Source organism: Lynx rufus, unplaced genomic scaffold (assembly GCF_022079265.1).
Source record: "Lynx rufus isolate CCGP_SWC_20201006 ecotype Redwood Valley unplaced genomic scaffold, mLynRuf1.p SCAF_15, whole genome shotgun sequence".
Classification (NCBI taxonomy): domain Eukaryota; kingdom Metazoa; phylum Chordata; class Mammalia; order Carnivora; family Felidae; genus Lynx; species Lynx rufus.
Window position 1 is genome coordinate 45434326 of NW_025814829.1, and position 17116 is coordinate 45451441.

The 17116-nt window shown below is 41.9% G+C and overlaps 1 pseudogene; it reads left to right on the forward strand.

Annotated features, from left to right (window-relative positions):
- LOC124509864 (small nuclear ribonucleoprotein Sm D2-like) overlaps positions 1-14650 on the forward strand; it is a 44350-nt pseudogene extending 29700 nt beyond the window's left edge.
- The last annotated feature ends 2466 nt before the right edge of the window (positions 14651-17116 follow it).

Sequence of the window (17116 nt, forward strand, 5' to 3'; positions counted from 1 at the left end):
ACTTACGGTGAAAAAAGTTTTGGAAATAAAGTATATAAGGGAATTGAATTTTTTTCTTTTTGTCTCCTTTCAGATCTAAAGACACTTTTTTCTTTTGTTTAGGAATGTAAAACTAAACTACGTTTAATTTGGTTTTTTCCTGATACCACTTTTTTTCTTATTTTTGAAACAGCAATACTTGGAAATGAAAAAACACATAGGGAATTTTTCTAATGGGGAGGGTTGGGGGAAAAATCTGGAAAACTATCTTATTTTTATTAAGGTAACAAAACCTCACAACTTTCTGCATACATAGACATATTTCTAAATGTGAAATTTTTCCATGGTGTCACTTTTCCTTTGACTTGAGTACATTTATCCATGTGCATCTAAACACATACTCATTTATCTTAGGATTCTTTTTTCTAATTAAATTGCAAAGGAGAAAACATTTCAAACCTAGAGCACGGTGTTCTCATTTATTATGGAAAGAACATGGTGCTCTCTCCAAATACATCCATACATACACACAGAGAGACACATCACGGACTCAGACCAAGGGAAAGGTTGCAAGCATTTATTCAGTTACCATGAGCTAGGACAGGGACAATAATGTTCTCACAGACTCAAAAGGTTATCATCCACAACATAAATTAAAGCATGGGTTGGCTGACTGTCCAGAAAGGAAGGATTGTGACAAGGCTAATGTTGGGCAACTTTCCTCTTTACAGTGGGTCTTTTCAGCCTCAGAACTCCTTCTTGTGAATTGGAGAGAGGCGCAGTATGAAAGAGAGCTGATGGAGACAGCTGTCCACCATGGTCTCCCCTCCCGAGCTGGGAGCCAGATCTGGGCTAGAAGTCAAATTTGAGGGCTCACAAATACTCCACAGAACTAGAGATCAGAACATTCAAAGCAATCCCGTCCTTTTTCTACACTAGATGTGTTTAAATGCACCTCTCCTAGTCCCAGGGAAAACTCAAAACCACTAGCCTAAAATGCGTGTGTCTTGCAGAGTTTTGTAGTCTTCAGAATAAATATGAGGCAGAATCCTGAATATGCAAAGATTAAGTTATTGTCTATTCTGGGATCGTGGCATAACTCGCCATATACTCTGAAATTCTCATCCATTACATTGAACCATTATTTATTATTAGCTTACTATTCTTTAAACACAAGGATTAATAAGACAAAATTGAAGTCAATTTAGTACATAATTATTTCCCCAAATATGCGGTCCCAAAGTGATTGCCATGGACTAGAAGTCACAGGAATTTCATGGTCCACCCTAGCAAGAAGCCAGTTTCTCTTTCAGCCAAGCAGTCATTTGTTCATTCGTGCAGTCATATCACCTGTGAGTCACCCAATATGCCAAAGAAGATTTTCTAGCTTGGCTGCCAGCTACAGAAAGGTACTTTAAATTAGCATAAGACTCTTTAGAAGCAGAACAACACGGAGGAGACACAAGTGGCCTGAGAATACAGCCACCATCACCATAAGCCTACCCAACAAGCCCAAGAATGAGAGGACCCTGGAGGAGCTACAGAAGTGGAAGGAAGAGGAGTTGAATAGGAGTCCACTCTCCGTGCTCATGCAGTGGGCCGGGAACAACACCTAAGGGCTCATCAACTGTCACAAAAACAAGGAGCTCCTGGGCTATGTGAAGGCCATTGACAGGCACTGCAACACAGTGTTGAGGAATGTGAAGGAGATGTAGACCAGGATCCCCAAGAGCAGCAAAGGTAAGAAGTTCAAGGCAGTCAACAAGGACCACTACATCTCCAAGACATTCCTGGGAAGAGACTCAGTCATCACGGTCCCACAGAACCCACTCACTGATGGCAAGTATAGAGGCCTCCACCCCGCTGTCAGAAGTCACTCCCCATCCTGCAGAGTCCTACCCTTAGTGACAGGTATAATAGTCTTGTGTTTTTTCTTTATAAATACATACATACATACATACATACATACATACATACATACATAAAATTTGAAGGAAGAAAAGATGGAAAGAGAGGGAAAAGGGAGGAAAGAAGGAATGGAGAGAGAAAGAGAAGGAAAAAGAATACACCAGCTTACAAAACCAAAATGTGGAAAGGACAGCCTTAGAGGTGCCTGGTACCCTGGCACCAGGGACTTCAGTGATGCTTCCTGGTATTTTTTTCTTATGATTCTCCTCTCTGCTTCTCTCTGTGTGGTGGTTTCTTTCTGATCAACATTTCCAATAGGCATGAAGGCGGGCCGCTTGTAGCTTCAGACTTATATCCTTACAATCTCAGAAACCAAAATTTCAAGCTCTAGTTAGAAAAATCCCAGCAAAAATCTTATTGTCCTGGCTGGTAACAGGTGCTCTCCCTGAGATGAACCTCTGTGGCCAAAGTCTCGTAAGCAGTTAGCAATTCCCAGAAGAGAGCATGGTAAGGAGCAGGTCCAAGAGAAGAGAATACTGTCTCGAGGAGGAAAGAAGGATATTGTGCAAACAAAACAGAAAATGTCTACCCTTCCCATTCAACCTATAACATTTACGGATTCTGGAGACACCTCTCACTTGAGAATCGGAAAGGATAATTGAAGTCCGTGGTTCCAGCTTTCCACCACTGTGTTCAGTTTTGGGTACCATGTTTTAAAGGAGGCCTGGACAAATTAAAGGAGTGTCCAGAGGAGTGATGGCATTTGAAGCAGCACCTTACAAGGTATGGTGAAAGGAACTGAAACTTACTACCTTACAAAAAGGACTAAAGAAATGGAGGGGGCAAAAGGCATCTCTTTCAGGCAGGGGAACGAGCATATTTACTCTATGCTGCCCAATTCTAGGGGTTGCAAAGAAAGCTACAGGGTTCAGAAAGGTAACATAAAGGAATGAAACTGGCCAGATGTTAGAAAAACAACAGTGCATGTGTGATAATTAATGGGAAGTGACAGCCACAGGATGTGGAAACCCACAGGGAGTGGAAGGCTCCATGCGACTGGAGAACTTATGCCCCATTTAAGGAAGCAGCCCCCACTCAGGTCCGTATCATTGTTGCCCTGTAGGAATACAGATGCAATATTGCAAGATCTTTCTTTTTCAATAAGAGCCAGAAAACCTGATCTTTATATAAAATCTCTCAGTTTCTTTAATGTTGGCTCGTTATTTTTTAAAAATACCACGTGGGCCAAACAAAATACCATTTTGAAAGGGATCCCTCATGGGGCCTCAGTTTGAAATGTCTGCTCTGGATGGTAAAACTATAACCAGTGGATCAAAGTTCTTGAGAGCCAAGTTTTTAGTCTTCATAACTTACATATAACAAGTTATATGTAATAATAACAATAATAACAAGAACTCTTCAATCATGATACAGTAGATGCTTTGTGAGGTAGTAAGCACACACTAAATAGAAGCTGATGGTCATTATTAAGGAATATTGTAGAAATGAATCCTGCATTCAGGTGGTCTGACTAGCTCATAAAGAAGTCTACAGACTGACTCTGAAATTTTTGAAATAAGATCAGAAAATATTCTCTGAAAGAGATTCTAAGGAAGTAGAAGACAACATTTGAGGACTATAGAACCTACTTTGGATTTAGACACGTTGCTGAAAGAGACAGTGGAGAAAGCCAACATAACACAATATTTCTAAGTGTAGACAAGACCACACGGAAGACACATATTTAATACATGTTCTGGCAATGGGTTAGGATTTTAATGGACATAAATCCAAATCTCTTTCTGTCTAGCTCCAAGAAGAGAAAAAAAAAGGTTTCCTGGCCCTGTGACATGTTTTAGGATGTTTGGAATGAGGGAAGTGTGGTTTTGGGGGTTAAGTGTTCTGGATTCTTGTCCTTGGTCTGTTACTCCATGAGTCATATGACCGTGGACAAGTAACATCCCCCACCATCCAACAACTTGAATGATCTGCCATCATTTCAAATTCAATTCTGCTAAAATAGTATTCCCACTTTCTTTTTTTCTCAAGCTCCCTTTCTTAATTTCCTCATGTCAAAGGAAGCAGAAAAATTTAATCTCCTCCTAGACTCCAGCAGCCTATCATTTGCCCACTATCACACGCGAGGTCTCCGAGGGGCACCTGGGTGGCTCAGTCGGTAAGCATCCAACTTCAGCTCAAGTGACGATCTCATGGTCCGTGGGTTTGAGCCCCATATCAGGCTCTCCGCTGTCAGCACAGAACCTGCTTCAGATCCTCTGTCCCTCTCTCTCTTCCCCCCACCTCTCCCTGTCTCAAAAATAAACATTAAAAAACAAAAACAAAAACAAGGGAGGGCTCCAAGATGACATCATGAACAATAAACTAAGAAGGAAATTCAAGTTCCTGGTATAGTGGACAGGGTAAGGAATTTCCACTTGAAACCAAAAACAATGAGGTACCCAGAATAAGAAAGCAGGTCTATCATTGAGCCGCAGGACTAGTAAAGGTCTATTCTGGGCATTACAAAAACCAAACGAAAGCTCAGAAATTACCTCTACAGAGGCCAGATAAGTTCTAATGCAGGACCAACCTCTTCTCATTTTTTTGCCTATAGGATTTTGGGCAGGGAGAAGCGTTCATCTTCTGGTGGCAACTGTCTCCCTCAAACTTCAAGGTAAAGTATTTATATGTCAAATCATAGGTATCTATCAAACTTCATTAGAACTTTAGATATATTCTTAAGAGGGAAAAGATGATCCTTATTAAAAAGCAGTTATTAGACTTCTAACATTCCAATGCATAGACTGGATACATTTTTTTAAGTTTTATTTTAGAGAGCGAGCATGAGCAGGGGAGACAGGCAGAAGGAGAGAGAGAATCTTAGGCGGGCTCCACACTCAGCACAGAGCCCAATATGGGGCTCGATCCCACAACTCTGGGATCATGACCTAAGCCAAAATCAAGAGTCAGACGCTTAACCAACTGAGCCACCCAGGTGCCCCACACTTAATTTTTTTTTTTTTACAGCAACTGCAGAAGCCTCTCAGGAGCAGGACTATTGCAGGTGACAGCAATGCAATGACCATGTGGAGGTGAGCAGTGATGGGACGCTAGGCAATGTGGGGCAGGGCAGCTGTGTTCAGACCGGCAGAGTCTGGCAACACAGTTGACTTTAAAGCAGTGGAAAGGAGGTGTGCCTGGGTGGCTCGGTCGGTGAAGCATAAGCCTGGGACTTCAGCTCAGGTCACAAACTCACTGTTCATGAGTTCAAGCCCCGTGTCAGGCTCTGTGCTGACAGCTTGGAGCCTAGAGCTTGCTTCAGGTTGTGTCCCTCTCTCTCTCTCTCTCTGCCCCTCCCCTGCTTGCACTCTCTCCCTCTCAAAATTAAACACTAAAAATATTTTTTTAATAAAAAATAAAATAAAAAGCAGTGGAAAGGTGACATTAGGCACAGTTCAGGAAAAACAAGTGAGAGAGAAATTCAGAGCAGAAAGAAGGCAGAAGTGTGAACAAATGTTCAATTTTTTTTTTAAGATAAACCCTTTTTGGAGATCAAGAACCTGAAGAGAGGAGCATGGCCGACATGCCGCCATTTGGAAAGTGGGACAAGGGACCCGGCTGCCCTCAGTGAGGTGTGTACGACCACTTGTGATCTGGCACCTGGCTTTCTTCCAAACTCTCTTCACTCTTCCCTCATTCTCCCTCTAAAAGAGCCCATGCTGTCCCTTTGCCTAAAATGATTGTATCTTGGGTCACCACACAGCACACCGCCTCTTCAAAAGTCACCGCTTCAGCATGGTGAGCACAGCACAATCCATGGAGCTGTCCAATCACAATGTTGTACCTGAAACTAACGTAACATTGCGTGTCGACTACACAACTACACAACTTCAATAAAAAGAAAAGTCACTGTTGGGGCACCTGGGTGGCGCAGTCGGTTAAGCGTCCGACTTCAGCCAGGTCACGATCTCGCGGTCCGTGAGTTCGAGCCCCGCGTCAGGCTCTGGGCTGATGGCTCAGAGCCTGGAGCCTGTTTCCGATTCTGTGTCTCCCTCTCTCTCCGCCCCTCCCCCGTTCATGCTCTGTCTCTCTCTGTCCCAAAAATAAATAAAAAACGTTGAAAAAAAAAAGTCACTGCTTCGGCAAAAAAATTTTAAATTTAAAAACTAAAGTGATTGCAGAAAAATTAGTTGAAGTGCATAATGGTAAATGTCACCTTAAAATTTGTTTAGATGTGGCACCCATAAAATTTGTCTTCAAAATTTACTGAAAAATTCATTTCCCTTACTGCTGAAAAATAACAAAGATGCCATGAGATTAAAATGCTTAGTCTGAGAGGTTACACTATTGCTACTAGTATGTAGGAAAGCCGAAGCAAAAACAAAACAAAACAAAACCTTTTTCAGACAATTAAGGTCACACAAACAGTTGTTGACAAGCTCTTACTACTAAAATGTTTCTGCCTTTCTCAGTAGGATTGCCCAGCTATCATATACATTATTTGACTAATAACTAATTAATAATAAACAATTCCTGCATTTTAACTGAGAGGCAGTCTAGGAGAACAGATAATAGCCTGACCTCCGGAGCCAGACTGCCTGGATTGAATTCCCAGCCCTACCACCTACTAACTGTTAAGTCTCTAAACTTCTGGAGAGTGTCCTCCTTTCTAAAACAGTAAATAGGGTATGGTAAAAATCAAATAATCTAATATATATAAGACAATGCCCAACACATAGTTAGCTCTGTGCAACTGTGAGCTATTATTATTATTATTATTATTATCATTATCATCATCATCATCATCATCATCATCATCATCATCTCTTGCCTTATAGAATCTATTTGTCCCCTAGATACTCACTAGGTGGCTTCCTCTGTCCCAGATACTGCACCAGGCACTGGGATGCTTGTAGCATTTTCTAAACCAGCAGCAGGAGTTTCGTTAGTGTAGACAGTGCATTCTCTAGTACAAAAACTAAACAGTAAAGTGGAAGGAGGTGAAAGCCTCCTTCTCCTATAGAATTAAATGCATAAATCAGAAACTGCACTGAGTATATTTCAATGGGAGGTCACCCATAATCTGCCTGCGAAATGTGTGGTTAGACAGTTACCCACTCAGGTGGCTTCAGCCGGATCTACATTAAATTTGCATCTGAATTAAATTTCTGTATTAGATGATGCTTCTAATTTGTGTTTGGGGTTAAGGCCCAGCTCCCAATATGCAGACAGAGAGCTACGAATGAGGAGGTCGTGTTATCAGAAGGTGCGGGTGGGGGGAGGAGGGGGACGGGGTTTTGATGTGAGAATGGTGTGCCAGTTCTCATATGTCTATAGCCCAGGCCAAAATCTGCCCTCAGTTATGCATCCACAGTGTTCATTGACGTCAGTAAGAACTGTGCTCATGTAACAGAAGGCAGAAATTTGGCTCTTTGATTTTAATAGAATTAAATGCCAAAAGTTTTGCTGATGCAGGTTGCAAATTTAAACCCCAAAGGGTCAGGAAAATGCAACAGAACACTGTTCTGTTGGCAATCTCGTCTTCTGCACAGGCCATGTAATTAAGCAAGACCCAAATTTCTCAAGCCTAACTTGGAAGCCCCTGATACTATTGTGCCTATGAGTTGTGTGTGGCCTCCCACTGCAGTAAGACCTTTAAGTATGAGTCCAAGAGTTTGTCTGTGGCTTCAGATAAAAGGCTAACACACAGCCCAAATTCATTGTCAGTTGCAGGATTCCGTCCCCGGCTTGGGTTTTAACAATGCTGAAATCAGTCGGTGGTGCCGAACAGACTCCACTCCCCACCTTAGATGACTGGAGCATTATGTAATGAAATTGGGGGATTTAGCATTCTTAGAGTATTCAGTTTACATTTTAGTCTAATTTATGTTCAGACATATCCATAGCTTTGTCTTAATATTTGTGTGGTTTTTTAAATCTTAATTTAATTTTATGTGGTGATGTTAACAATTGGATCTCCCAGACCTGAGCATCTGGTAGTGAGTTTCAGAGTGGTAAAACATAATTCAACAGAAATATAAGGCCAGGCCAATGACATAAAAAAAAAAATCCCTTAACTACGAGTAGAAATGTTTTTGGTTCCTTTAACCAGCTATTCAGGGTACGGTTTCCTGCTTTGGGTCCAGAGAAGCAGGCTTTCTCTTGGACGGTTATTTACAATTTAGATGGATGTATGCCTAAGTGTGTCTCCCACACCGTGAGTTTCCTTGCAGATGACGTGACCTGGAAAAGCCTTCTTGGCCACTCATCACTTCTCACTTCCCCTTGTTCGGGGAGAAGGAGATTATACAAATGGGAAATCTGGAAACAACGACAGAATATACCCTAAGCTGTCTCTTCAGGATCTTCCTGCCTGCAAAGAGTATGTATGCTGCTCTGCTCCCAGGCCACAGATTTTGCCCTTGAGAAGGGAGGTGTACCATTAACTGTGACTGAGGATGAAGTCTATTATATGCAGGAGACCGGTATTCACAAACCCCTCATACCTAAACCACATTGTCCAACCTTCAGAAGCAACAGAGCGGCCATCTTGACATTTTCATGAAAGGGCATTGGTGGACAAGCACCAATTTAAAAAAAAAAAAAAAGAAATAGGGAAGCAAATATCAAGGGAAAAAGAAGAGTTTGAAAGTGGTTCCCTTGAAAATCAGATTGGGAAGAGGAGTGACATGGGGTAGGGCAAGAGGTCACTGGCCTCACTCTCCTTCAACATTCAAGTTTGTTTTGACATTTGGTAAACAGTTCATGATTCCACACTTACTATATCATAGAACAGTAACACATCAGAGTGAGACAGACTTCAACAGATCATCTCCAGTGTTTTCCAAATTGAGAGTTACAACTGGTTAGCATGTCATGAAATCAATTTGTTGGACTGTAACCAACATCTTGAAATCAATGCAATGAAATGAAATAAAAAGAATAGATCAGAGGCCATTAGAATCTAGATCACAATACAAAACACATTTTTATTGTGGATTGTAACAAAAATGTTTGAAATCTACTCAGTTTTTCCAACTTCCTACTTAACCCTCAATGAGTTTCCTTAACTTTAATACCCAGCAGTTCTAAATGAGAGTATGGATATGAAAATGCTTCAAAACCATAAAACCAAAACCACATTACAACCTTGTTTTGATTACTTCATCGTCATCGTCATCATCATCATCATCGAAATGTCCAAGCTAGCTGACCTTCAATTTTGTACAGCACTTCAACATGAAAGCAGCCATATTACCAACCCCAGCCTACCTCTTCTAAGAAGCTACCAATATCATGTGGGGTGTGGGCTAGAGCCCCAGATCAGTCAGGGGTAGCACTGATCTGGTAGCACCTTTAGGCTACGCAGAAGGGTAATGGTTATAACCAGACTTTGGGAGTCATAGAGACTGGGACCCAAATTTAGCTCTGCCACTGATCAACTATACAACTTGAGATAAGTTATTTCACTTCCCTGAGTCTCAGGATATCACATCATTATGGTCATCAAGATGATGACTTTTGTTTTATATTCTGGAAACAAGGAGAAGATGCTCCTGACTCTCACTGGAGACACTGCAGTGCTGATGAAGAGACATACACTCTGTCTGAGCTGAGAGAGAGCAGGGAAAGGAGGAGAAAGAGCCAGCTCTCCGGCCACCTAAGCATGACCCGTGCAAAGCACCCAGTGAGACCCACAGTGCGGGACTCGACCGCCCCTGCCCCGTAAGCACCGCTGACTCTACTACTTTTACAGACATCTCTCATCCTCAAGTCTCACGTCCTGCTATTTCCCATCTTGTGCATTTGACCCACTGGCATTGTGACCCAGGGTCCATGCTCCATGTTCAAGAGCATCCTGTGGGCATCCACCCACACACCTGCCAAGAACAGAAGAGCCTGGGGTCTGCTACATTTGACAAGTGCCAGACATAGGGATGGAAGGCCTCAGCTCATGTTCCGGTTCTGCCACTTTCTCACGTGGCCTTTGCTAAATCATTTCATCTCTCTTGTCTTACTTTCCTGCTTCAGTAAGATCAGATGAAACCAGAGTCAAAGTGCCGTGAGTAAAAGTTTAGGAATATGTGAATTTCCCGAAACAGAATGACGTTAATGGAAGCAAAATACATAACCACTGTGACGTTTTTTTTTATTTTAGAAATGACTTTAAGTAAATAGAAATAATAACAATACTGATCTTCTGATATGTTGATCTTTACTATTTATTTAAAAAGCAACAACCTTGATTTTTCCCAAGTCCACTTTTTATCAATTCAAATAACTTCCTTTGACATTCATCACCTGTCACATCTGGCTCTACCTACATTTTTTACTTCATTTTCCATCATTCCCCCTACTCTGTTCATCCCATGCTAAAGCTACACCAAGCCTTGGTATTTCCCAAACATGATCATAACTCCATGTTTCTGTTCATGCAGATGTCTTCCTCCCTCCCTCCCCTAACTCCACCCTTGCATTCAAGCCCAGCCCAGTGGTCACCTTATCTCTGTGAAAGTAGCTCCCCACTCCTCCCCCAAGCAAAACTAGCCTTTTCTACTTCAGGACTCCCATATATGCCCACAGATAGTGTAGGGCATAGTTATCCTCATAGTTCTATTCCCTCTGGCCCCCTTAGACCATCAGCACCTTGAGGGCAGGGACTATCCCTCCATTATTTTTTTTTAATGTTTATTCATTTTGAGAGAGAGAGCATGAGTGGGAAGGGGCACAGAGAGATGGAGAAAGAAAATCCCAAGCAGGCTCCCCTCTCAGCACAGGGCCCAACATGGGGCTCGATCTCATGACCATGAGATCAGGAATGAGCCAATATCAAGAGTCAGATGCTTAACCAACTGAACCACCCAGATGTCCCTATCCCTCCACATTTTATTTTAGTCTCTAGCCTTTCTATAGAGACACCTAGCATGTAGTAAATGTCTAATCAAGGAATAAAGTTACCTTAACTCCTCAAAATTCACAGCCTTTGATAAGGTTATGGAAGAGATTCTCATTTTTTCTCCTTCAGGCTGCAAAGCCAGTAGGGGCCCAGCCCTTGTGAGTCCACAGGCAGAGCCAGTACTTGTGATCAGGCTGGGGAGACTAGTATCTGGTCACCAGACATTTTGCAGTAAGTAGGATAGTCTCTAGTTTGGCCTAAGATACCTGGTAACAACAATAAAACAATCCTTATTTGGGGGATGTTGGGAATCTTCCAGTTCAGACAGACCCTGGGACCTGTGGAGTGACCATAAGGTGGGACAGTCAAGTGGTCTGAGTCCTTTGAACCTTCCTATCCTCCATCAAAATGCAGGGCCCTAAGGAATACTGAGCCATGACAGAGCCAGCTAATTCCTGATGCCTGTAGTGGCTACTTTGAGCCTCTGTCACTTCAGACAAACATAAGCCCCAAGCAATCTGCATGGACTAATGGACTTTGCACCCCTGGGGGCAGAAGATGAACACACATGAAATATTTGGAAGAAAATGCATAGCAATGTATAACCAAGGACCAACGTAGGCCAAACAGACAACAGATTTCCTGGTTTATGATTCTACATCTGCATCGCAAAATATGATCTGGGATGGTTTTACACTAACAGAAAGGACAACCATTTTTGATATGGAGTTTCGGCATAACACAAAGACCCTTCCCACTTCCCCCAGCCTACTTTCCTATCCCAAAACACTTCTTTGTCAGGCTAACTGATAACTGAAGATCCAACACTAAAAGTGTACAATTCCTTTGAACTGGTGCTTTTTGTTTTTATTAAATGCCCCTGGAAAGGATAATACATTCACCATAGGGCAAAGTTTGTCAATTCCTTTCAGATATAGAAGATGGACCAGACGGGTCCTAGGGCCTCAACAGAAGAGAGGCCCATCATTAGTGGAAAAAAGGAACCAAAGAAAAAAGAAAGGACACCTAAAAGAAACTTCGCCTCTTCCCCGAACTTCCAGAGAACTTACCCTTAAGTAATACAGCCCAAGCAGCACATGTTCTGATGACAAAGATCTCTTTTCCTAGAGTCTGCTCTAGCTAGAATAGAATGAGGTCAGGAAAAAGGCACCCCTATCTGAAATTGTTTCACAAATTCAAGTAAGCCAATTTGTCAACTATTTATTGACTATAAATAGAAATACTATATGCTAGGCACTTTGATATGATCTAGAGATAAATATAGCTGAATAAAAATCAATCCTGGCTGTTAAGGAATTTATAGTTCAGTGGGGACACAATTCTATGAGCTAGTAAGTACCGTATAGCGCTATAAATGCCATGATCAATATAAAGTTCAAATTTCAAAAAAATTAATAAAATAAAGTTCAAATTTCAGGGGGTCGCCACTGGACCTGAGGTTTCACCAATTTTTCAAGCCTTTCATTTCTCTGCACCAAAAAGAAAAAAGAAATCCATTGAAAGGAGATTCAGTAAACCTAGACTATAAAGCAAATAAGCCTACCATGATCTGGCCTTCTGCAGGGAGAGTAGACACAAAGGATTACGGAATCAGAGAGCTCACTCCAAATCTGCAGGGGATGCCACGGGACCCCAAATGATGTACAACCTCCATGGGTTTTAGGCATTTACCTACCAACTAGGATATGTCACCAGCCTCTCCTGAGACCCTAGAGGACCAATATGGTAATGTCTCCAAGCATGTTGTTTCTGGATAAGGGCTACTTTTTATGAAGAATGCAGAAAAGATATTTGACTCAAAGCTCTGGAAACTATAGCACTTGGGAAGCATCTAATTAGAACCCGTATATAAAGAGCACGCTAACACTCCAATCACAACCACTGCTGGTCTTGAGATCAATTAGCTTGGACACAATATCAATTGTTTAATGATATAGAACATAGCAGAATAAAAAAAAAATCAGAGTATATTACCCACAGTAACGGTAACTATTGTTTTGTAAAACTTATGTTTCAGTTACATTCATGAGAGTGGAGGTTTGTTTGTGTGTGTGCATACTGAGTCACCATGTAAATGTGGCTGGTGATCCATACTTTGAGAAACACGGCACTAGACAGCATGTGGCCAACCTCACTATACAGATGAGGGTACCAAGATCCAGAGAAGTGAAAATACTCGTCCAGAGTTTGAGAATTTGTCAGTGGCAGTATGAAAACTAGAACCTGGCATCCTGACTCCCACCTCAGTGCTTCCCACACCCTATCACAATGCACACGGGGTCCTGATGGAGAGGGGAGGGGCAGGAGAAGGTGAGGGAAGGACAAAAGGAAGGATGAGGATGGAAGAGCTGAATCTTTGGGTCTCCCTGTATCAAGTAGACGGGAGCCGCACTGGGCTTCCTTCATACCATGTCTGAACGACCATGTTCCATCCACAAAAGAATATAGATAATTGGTAGTATTTACCAAGTGCTTTCTAAAGGTCTTGCACCATGCTAGGTACTTTACATATCAAATACATATATAAAGTAGATAGTTTTATCATCCCAGTTATTCAGGTGAGGAAACAACATCAGAGATTCGGGGTCTTGGTCCCAGGCCATGCGCCTACTTGGGGGCAAACACTCAGAGCCAAATCCAATTTCAAAGTCACTCCTTTAAGTCCTCTACCCCAAAGCCCTGTTTCCAGATGGATTTCAACCCTATTTCCCATATTTTAGCCACGTTTTCCTCTGTATTTATTTCCAAGTTAATTGTATATATTATATAAACCGAATATATATCCCTGTGTGTATATTGATGTAGATATATTCATATATCCAACCCTCATTATACTTCACATTTTGATTTGTATATTATAGGATAAAGTTAGAGCATCCCTGAGAAGCAATAGCCTAGGACTCAACCAACTCTACCATTTATTCTTATTTTCAAAAACAAAAAAAGATGCCTATAGAAGTTTAGTTACCCTGGAGAATGAGAAAGACCTGGGCCTATTTTCTAGCCACACAGGACATCTGGAGAAAGAACAGCATCGCACAAAGGGGAAATAGTAGAATAGTAACATGAAGGTTTAATATCTTCAAAGATACTTTCGCTGCTTATCCTCAAAACAGGATGGAAAGCAGGCCTCTCCATTTTTCCCATTCACCTGATAAAATCCCGGATAGATTCCCACATCAACCTCATTGCTTGAGTTGGATTTTGACGTGGCCTCTTAACACTAGCGTTTCAGTTTGGAACCCAGAGCCTAGATACCATCATTCTTAACCCGAGTACCCTTCTTTTTACTCCCTCCTGTCCCTTTTATTGTCTCTTTTGTGTTAGTTACGCATATATCTGACCCCTCCTTGATTCTGAGCCTCTTTCAAAAAGGAACTATCTTCTATTGATCTTTGGCCCCACTGGGTCTGAGCAAGGACCATGAACATACTCACACTCAATCAATGTTTATTTGAGGAAAAACAACGAATTCCTGGGGGACCATCCCAGCCTAAGCAGCCTGATTGGCGGTGTGTGGAATAGTCTGTGTTTTTGCTGTGACTACTGACCCCAGCCCCGGCCACTCATTTGGCTTGCCTACCCCTTTATGTTTCAGTGTGCCTTGTCCAAAACCAGGGTTACAGGGACTGGAAGAAGTAATAAATATGTAAAATAAGAATAAAAGCTCCCAGGGCTTTCCACTAGGATTTCTCATACTTGGATTGCTAGTCATGGTTTAAAACTTTTGCTTTGGAAACTCACTAACTTGCTCTCCAATTAGATTCTGACTACGTGGCCATAGTAGCCAAGGTCCATGTGGATCAGCAGAGGACAGCAGCTGGGCATCACCTCTTCCAAGAGTGAAGACTCCTTGGCCAATGAGGCAACCTTGGGGGCAGATACGGAGGTTTGGAAACTGCCGGTTTTCTGAATGCTGCTGGAGCTGGAGCTGGAGCGTGTTTTCAAAGGGATACATGTTAGACGATGGCTATAAAATGGACTTTGATCAAGATGGCCTTGACTGGAAAACCCAGACACTGTTAACTTTGAGGACCACGTTTTAAAATTGCTTGTTTTGCGGATTCTCAATGATTATCTACATCCGTATTTTCCGAGGCATGTCTTTAAATGGTTGATACCAAATTATCTAGTGTGAGGGGTAGATTTTTTGGATCTCTCCTTAGGATCTGTGAAAGGTCTTTTGGTCATTTCCTCCTGGTGTTTGATCTCATCCCCTTTCACCTTCTCTAGACTTGGTTCTTCAAGTATTACTTCTTTCTCCAATCTATCCTCACACCCCATCTTAGCCCCTTTTCCTTTACCATAAACACGATCAAGTCATCTAGAGCCTCCGTCTTCAAAAGCCCTCAATGGCTCTCAAAGTACACTCTCCCTCAGTGGCTCTCAAAGTACACTCTCCTTATCCTGATATGCAAGGCCAACTACAACCTAGTCCCGATGTGTCTTTCCACTCTCCTCTCCCACTGCTACTCCCCCTACTCATAGAGACACCCAAAATGGACTGTTCACTCATTTCAAAACATACTCTGTGCTTTCCCACTCCTAGGCCTTTGCTTATGATGGCTCCTCCATTTGAAAGCTTTCCATTTGCTGTCCATCCAGGAGAATTAAGACACTACTCAAATACTACCTCCTCCATGAAGTCTTTCCCAATTCCCTAAATTCAATATGTAGTATGTATCACATTCTACCTTGTACTGTAGATGTGTCTGTACCTGTCTAATTATTCCTACTAGATTGTACCTTGTCTATCCCCTAGAGTCCTGTTTTACTCCCTCTCTAGCCCACTTTTTACTAGTGCACAAAACAATGTATCAATACAAAATAATTACTGGGGTGCCTGCATGGCTTAGTGAGTTAGGCCTCCAACTCTTGATTTCAGCTCAGGTCATGACCTCACAGCTCATGAGTTCAAGCCCCACTGGTAGTGTGGAACCTGCATGGGATTCTCTCTCACCCTCTCTCTGTGTCCCTCCTCTCTCTGTCTCTCAAAATGAATAAACTTTAAAAAATCCAAAATAACTCTTTGCACTATATTTTTTTATGTTCAAATCACTGGTGTGGTTTCTAAGTCTTGACTGATACAATCAGGGAGAGAAAACAGAACCAGCAAAAGAGCAGTCAGTGAAGGACTCCTGCAGAGATAGGTAGGACCTGGAATCCAAGCGAAGAAAACACTGTAAGAAAGCAGGAGTGATCCGGTATGTCAAACAGTGCTGATTATCATGTAAGAGGAGGAAAGAGAATTGACTAGGGGACTCAACAACATGGAGGACATTTGGTAACCTCGAAAATAGTATATGTAAGTTTTACCTGCCTGGCACCTTCCCCCCAGTTCACAGTACCAGTGCTCTGATTTTCCTTGAGAAGCCATCCATTCTCCTCTCTCATGACACATGTTTTGAGTAGGCTTGACCTCTTGGTTGCAATGACTGGATAAATAAATATATAACCCAAGTTGATGCAATGAGATTTGTACCCAAGACACATCACGACCTGAGCTTCCAGGAAATAGGAATCATTTTCCCACTGGACATGAAGCTGAAAAGACGGGCTCTAAGTCCAGAGATGCTGGTAGTCACCATGCTGCCCAAATCATACAGCCAGCCTGAAAACAGAGCCAGCAGAGAAAGCAGAGCAGAAAAACCAAATTCTGATGCCATCCGCGTGAGCCCTTGGATCTTGTTAGCCTGAAACCACCCCTAGGCTTTCTAGTTATGTGAAATGATAAACTCCTTTTTCTCTGTTCATGACAATTAGATTTTAATTTTCTTCACTTACAATCAAAAGAGTGACAAGCAAAATAATAACATTTAATCAGTGATCGTAGGGTAGAAAACAACTGATGGGTGAAGTGACTTGCCCAAAGTCTCTGTGGCCAAGCTGAATCTATCCACCACGTCTTCTTACTCTAAACAACAGCTCTTTCCATTGTATCAAACTCCATTCTAATGAATGCAGCATCACTCATGGCTGCCATTATTCAGCTTCAAGAAGAAAAAGATTTCTCTTTCTAGTAGATTTCGGTGTGACTGAAAGATTTTTCTAAATTGTGTTGAATGGTTGCTCTCTTTTTCCCCTGTGGCATGAGAATTTGTTATAGTGAAGAAAGGAGAATTTCCGAGTATTATAGTGGCAAGGCATTTTGACCAAGGGAACTAGGAAAAAACTCTTTATTTTGAAATTAATTGGAAATATGTAGAAATCTATCCTTTTTTTGAAGAAACCTATCCTTCTATGAACATCCATTCTTGTCCAGGGTCAGAGCAATATAAATCACAGCCTCAATTTTTCCTTTACCCCTAAGTG